The following is a 6,898-nucleotide window of genomic DNA, read 5'->3' on the forward strand; positions in this document are numbered from 1 at the left end:
GGAAATGAAACCAAGACAGCATACATTTTAAGTATGCATTCAACCACTGAGCAACACTCTCGTGATAGCCAAGCTCTCTTGGAGATACATCTTGATATATTTCCAAAGGCATAAAATGCAATAATTTGAACCTCATCAAAAATTTAAAAATACTTGTTCATCTTTCAGGCATATAGCTCAGTGGTAGAGCACATGCTTTGCGTGCATGGGGTCCAGAGTTCAATGCCCAGCACTTCCACGGTTTTGTTTATTCGATTTCCCCAAGTACTTTTATACCACACATACCTTCAGTAACGCAATGCGGAATCCTCTTCCTTTTATGCATTCAGTTCCTTTTTTTTTTTTTTTTTTTGAACTACTCACACGGAAATTAAGCATGATTTCTGTGATAGCAGAAAGAAGAAACAAAAGAAAAAAATGCTTATTCAACATCATGAATGCAATAACACTAACCAGCTTTTCACCTATTCTTTCTCTCTACAATGTTACTTAGGAGAACGAAGAGAAACAAACAAGAAGAAAAACAAAAGAAACTTGTGGACTTTTTTTTTTGCCCATAATAGCTAATCCAAAGACACCTAGCAGTGGGGGGAAAAAATAGAGAATGGTTTCCAGCCATCCAGGAAAACCACTTTGGATAACAATCGAATGCCTTGGACACAGACTATTTATACACCTTTATCACATACCTGTAATAGAACACATAAATTCGAATAAGGACTCTTGCATCTTGTGAAGCGAGCTTGAAAAGAAAAAATTAAAGAGAAGTCCCCACCGACCAACGTGCTTTAATTTTGAAGACAAAATAAATGTCATTACCTGTGATGGAAACATTTTCTTTCGGATAAATCAACCGTGATCGGAAGAGAATTTTTTCCTCTCTTCCTTTATCTTCTCCCTATTACAGTTTTCTAATCCAGAACTTCTACATCCACTAATAGGTGTCCCAGGTTCCTAGAACCTGCCTGTCTATGATTAGCCACCCTCTTTTTTTTTTTTCCAGACTCTTTATGGAATGATGAAAGCATCCCAGGGACAGAACAGCTATGAACTATGCTCTTCCCCTGCTGGCAATCTAATTCTATTAGCTCTGTGCTATCCAGGACTTCCTCGCATTTTTTCATTATTGATGGCAACTGTGAACATTGATGGCGCTCTGAAAGCTGGAGGGCTCTCCAGCTTTATTCTTTGGAACATCTATATGCACTGCAAGCTTTCCTGTTGTGATAGGCTTTGCTCAGTCACCCATCCTGGCTTCGCTGTTCTGAGTTTGCTGTTGCCCCGTTTTATTCTTCTAGTCTGGGAAAACGTCAATTGATTAAAGTTAATAAAATTTTGAAGCCTTTTTAAAAAAAAATCCTTTGTGAACATAGTCCTTAAGAGAGGATTAGAGATGAAGGTGTGGAACCAAAATTGAGGACAATCTCAGAGCTCGTGATGCATTAACGAGGATCGAGAGACAGCTGGAAAATGGATGTTGCTACAGTGTCTGACAAATACAGTGTGAATTCAACTTGCCGAAGGCTGCCTCTGGACTGAGGGGCACTTTATCTGAGTCAGTATCGCGGGAGAAAGCAGAAGTGTGGGCAAACATAGCTCAATTGGAAGAACTCTGGACTAAAGATCTAGACTAAAATCAGGGATCCTTCTCCATGACTGAACAGTCCTCAATGTTGGAAGTTTCTGCTTTTGCTGGTGGAGGAAAGTAGCTTTCATGCAGTTTGCTTATGAATGGAGCTTGGAGCAGGCTAACAGGAATGGGAAAGTCTGAGGATAAGAAACTGTGTCATTTGGACTGTAATCTTAGTGTCTTAGTATACTGTTATAAGTATATTAGGATACTGTTAGCTGCCAAACAGTATCCAATTCAGTGATTTCATGAAAGTAGAGGAATGTAATCCAGTGATCTTTATCCAACCAACAGAAAATGAAACAAACAAACTGAAAACAAAGTGATATTTTATATATAGCCAACAGGACCCGATTGCGGGCGGGGTGGGTAGCTTAGTGGTAGAGCGTGTGTTTCTCATGTATGAGACCCCGGGTTCGGCCCCCAGCTCTTCCAGCCATTCATTTTCTTCATTCTCCTTTCTCATTCTTTGCATGTGTTTGTCACGTTTCCCCTGCTCCTATAAAAAGAGGAGAGTGTCAAATGTGTTGCTTTTAATACTATACTATTTATTCGGGCAGTCATCTGTGGCTTTTTATAAAACTTAGCGTGAGAAGAATATATTGCTAACGTGACTGAAACAAGCAGACATTGAAACGGGGGGCACAGATTACTCCACAAGGAGTTCTTCTTTATATTTTTTCCAGACACAAATATCTCTTAAATTATGTTGATTAATGTTAAAACTTTCCAGGCTTACATCAAAGCTGTGTGTGGGTCGTGGTATTATCATTTCTAACTGTATGTAGACATCGACTTGTAGCCCAGTGTAAATAAATCAAAATAGATACATTTTCCACTAGGATCTCCTTGGCAGGGAGCACGAACCCTCCAGTCACATTACAGACCCATGCACTTTGAGTTCCATTTGGAGGTATCACTAAAGAGCAAGACTGAAAAAGAATGGAAATAAGAAAAAATAGGCAGCTCAGAGAAATTTTTCCTTGCATCTATGTTTTATGAGCATTAGGTCATCTAAGGCTGAGGAGCAGAAAATCTTGCCACTGGTTGCCTTATGCTTGTCTCCTCAGGGCTCCTCCAATAGCCGCCTCTGCCTCTGAGAATTGAATTGTGAGCAACAGAGGGGCTGGGCATCAGGTTCCAAGTTTTTCTGGGTGAGTTAGTAGGTAAAGGTTGTCTAAATGTAAGGTGGCATTCAGCGCTTTGCCTCGTGAATGCTTAAAACATTCTGACTGAAGACAGCCAGCTCTCCTTCGCTGGAATAGCTTACAGCCTACAGCAAGCAATCTACCAATAGGTTTTAAAAGTTAGGTCTTGGCTGGGCACGGTGGCTCACGCCTGCAATCCCAACATTTTGGGAGGCCTTGGCGGGTGGATCACCTCAGGTCAGGAGTTCGAGACCAGCCTAGCCAAAATGGTGTAAACCTCTTCTCTACTAAAAATTTAAAAATTAGCCAGGCATGGTGGCCAGAGCCTGTAATCCCAGCTATTCGGGAGGCTAGGTGGAAGAATCGCTTGAACCCGGCAGGTGGAGGTTGCGGTGAACTGAGATCACACCCCTCCAGCCTGGGCGACAAAGAGAAACTCCATCTCAAAAAAACAAAACAAAACAAAAAAAACTTAGGTCTTGGGTTTGGCAGCAGTTATTTTTATTGCACGTTAAATCGACTTTCACAGAAAATGTACACAAAATATGTAATAGAAGACACAGATAACTCCCCACTGTTCCCCACACCAAAACATCTAGCTGAAGTAAAAATCTCAGAAACATTGCTAAACAGCGTATTTAAATTCTTTGCCTTCTACATTTCCTAGATGAACTTCGGGGTTTTTTGTTCTTGAATCTTTAAATGAATTAATAATACTTCACACCTCACTGTACCAAAGGTCCCAAAGGCAGGTGTGGCAAAAGGTGTGTGGATGAGGAATGGGACTAGATAAAGTTGCTTGAATTTCTAGAAAGAAACACTTGTTAAAGCGTCAGTAAAAATCATGGTATATCATTGTTCTGCACTTTCTTTTCCGTACAAATCGTGTGTTGGTGAATGTATCAAAATCAATACCAGTTTTCTTTGTCAAAGCCTTTGCATGCTACCTTTTGTATTAGAAAATGATATTTTAAATGTGAAGTTGAAATTCCAAATATAGCATGAAATTTCCTTCGTTTGAAAACACGAAGAGCATGCTCCTCCTACTTCCTTAAGGAGCAGGAGAGGGGGCAGGGATGAATAACAAGTTCAGTTTTCTCTGAGACTCAAACCCAGGACAGAGGTTTTAACCAGCTAAGTCACAGAGTCCCCTGGCAGGGCTATCCCCATCAGGTATGTTACCGTCATGCTGCTGTCTGAATTATTTCCGGGCAAAGACAAAATGATAGACCTTCTTTCTCTTTGACCCTCATTTCCTTGACTCCTGATTGGCCCAGAGTCGCCAAATCAGTGAAAAACAGCTTGGACCACCTTCCATTTTGCCAAGCATGGATTCTCAGGGCATCTTTTACCTCTTGTTGTTTATAACCCCACAGTATTTGGTATGGAGCCCTCAACACATCTCTCAGGCAGCTATCGAAAACCATGACGGACAAAATGTCCCCATGAAGCAGTAGAACTCTGGCCATTGTAATCCATGAGGAAATCCATATTTTGGACACCCCTTTCCAAGAAAAGGGAATAGCTAAGCCCTATGACCTCAAAGCTTCACCCACAAACAAACCTGGTCAACGTTAACTCACTTGGCTTCAGGTTGGAGCTCCAGTGTGTTTCTCTTTCTCCAGGTAGTCTCCACCCTATCACAGATTTCCTACACCACTGCACCAGGGCCCCTGAATTTTCACTGCTTCTGGCTGTCCACACAATTAGAAATGCTAGGAGGAGAGTACAAAAGAGCAGAACTCAGAAAGTTGTCTGGGGAAATCTAGATCCAGGTGGAAGAAGAAAACAAGTCCCAAATGAAAACCTATGTGTGCGTTTCCACGCTACCCACCGACGAGTCCGTACGGCTTTGTTCTGGATTCCCGTTGTAACTTGAAGGGAAACTTTCACAATGTCTGGAGCCCTTGATGTCCTGCAAATGAAGGAGGAGGATGTCCTTAAGTTCCTTGCAGCAAGTACCCTCTTAGGAGGCATCATTCTTTACTTCCAAGTGGAACAGTACATCTATAAAAGGAAAAGTGACGGCATGTACGTCAGAAATCTGAAGAGGACCTGAGAGAAGCTTCTGCTGGCAGCTCATGCCATTGATGCCATTGAAAACCCTGCTGATGTCAGTGTTATATCCTCCAGGAATACTGGCCAGAGGGCCATGCTGAAGTTTGCTGCTGCCACTGGAGCCACTCCAGTTGCTTCACTCCTGGAAACTTCACTAACCAGATCCAAGCAGCCTTCCAGGAACCACAGCTTCTTGTGGTTACTGACTCCAGGGTTGACCACCAGCCTTTCACAGAGGCATCTTATGTTAACCTACCTACCGTCGCTCTGTGTAACACAGATTCTCCTCTGCACTATGTGGATATTGCTATTCCATGCAACAGCAAAGGAGCTCACTCAGTGGGTTTGATGTGGTGGATGCTGGCCCCAGAAGTTCCGCGCATATGTGGCACCATTTCCTGTGAACACCCGTGGGAGGTTATGCCTGATCCCTGCTTCTACAGGGATCCTGAAGAGATTGAAAAAGAAGAGCAGGCTGCTGCTGAAAAGGCTGTGACCAAAGAGGAATTTCAGGGTGAATGGACTGCTCCAGCTCCTGAGTTCACTGCTACTCAGCCTGAGGTTGCAGACAGGTCTGAAGGCACACAGACTACGGGCTGCCTACCCAGCAGTTATCTACTGAAGACTGGAGAACTCAGCCTGCCACAGAAGACAGGTCTGCAGCTCACACTGCTCAGGCCACTGAATGGGTAGAAGCAACCACTGAATGATCTCAAGCTGTTCTTGCACAGGCTCTTAGACAACATGGAAATAAGATTGATGGAAAATAAACATCAGTTTCTAAAAGGAAAGGAAGAAAAGAAAAAGAAAGAAAGAGAAAGAAAGAAGAAAGAAAGAAAGAAAAAGAAAGAAGAAAGAAAGAAAGAAAGAGAAAGAAAGAAGAAAGAAAGAAAGAAAGAAAGAAAGAAAGAAAGAAAGAAAGAAAGAAAGGAAAGAAAAGAAAAAAAGAAAAGAAAAAGAATAAAGAAAACCTAAGTGTATGCTGTCACAGTGACTGCTCTACCCAACTCTTCAGTGGATCATCATGATCAGGAAACTCGGCAGTGACTTTGTCTCAGGGAAGCTGCAGTTCCGTTCCTGAGACCTACAAAGAAACACATAGGAGGCATTTAAGTTTAAGTGGCTTAAAGTTATGTTACAGCCTCCTTACTCTTACCCCATGCTCCTGGAGAGATTCCGAAACCTCAACAATCACAATGCCACAAATAATAGACACTTTCCTCCTGTTGTTAAATTTTGCAGTGTCCAAATATGTCCACGTAGATTTTAGGAGGTAATCCTAAACCTTTGTGTCTTCTCTTTTACTTTTAACTTTCGCTCTAATATTTTTCTTATTTGTGCAAAATCTGTATCTTCCTGAATACGTGAATAAATTATGTATCAACTTCTTGGTTCCTTCCCAACTTTTGTCTCCTGTCCCAACCCCCGCTAGAATTAACTGAGTGAGGCACAGTTGGGGCTGGAAAGTCACTGAGATGGGCGTTTAGAGGCAAGGCGACATTTATAACATAGCCAACCAGAAACAACCTCCAATAAAGAGTCAAAAGGTTTCAGACTGGAATGCAGTGTTTCCTGAGCCTGAGGAGCTGCCCTGAGAACTTGACTGGTGCAGCCGTTTGTAGCTTACAGCTCTATAGTGGACTGATAATCACCGGATAGGGGAAAGATGGGGATCTTTATAATTGAAAGGTCTCCCTCAGATGATCATCACCCAGGGTTGAGAACGCCAACCTAGAAAGTGAAGCTGCAGGAACTGTAGTGAGCTGAGATCCGCGGGGAAATTTAGCTAGGAGGAAGCAGTGGAACCAAATCAACGGGAATGGGAGAAAGTGGAGGTGACGGTGACGAGAGATGGTGAAGAAAACGAGTGGGGAGATAGGAGGAGGCAGGTGGTTGCAGAAGAGGAAGGGACGAAGGAGAGAGCTCGAAGCCAGATCTTTACGGAGGCCTAAGATTTGGATGGCCCTGAAAGTGCCCACATTGCCAATGTCTCTTCGGCTCCTCTATAATGTTTTGTTTTGTTTTGAGTTGGAGTGTCGCTCTGTCGCCCAGGCTGCAGTGC

General features: G+C 42.7%; 1 pseudogene; it reads left to right on the forward strand.

Annotated features, from left to right (window-relative positions):
- The first annotated feature begins 4,659 nt into the window (after nt 1-4,659).
- On the forward strand, nt 4,660-5,546 carry LOC115834313 (annotated as a pseudogene).
- The last annotated feature ends 1,352 nt before the right edge of the window (nt 5,547-6,898 follow it).

This window comes from Nomascus leucogenys, unplaced genomic scaffold (genome assembly GCF_006542625.1).
Source record: "Nomascus leucogenys isolate Asia unplaced genomic scaffold, Asia_NLE_v1 001275F_44473_qpd_obj, whole genome shotgun sequence".
NCBI lineage: Eukaryota > Metazoa > Chordata > Mammalia > Primates > Hylobatidae > Nomascus > Nomascus leucogenys.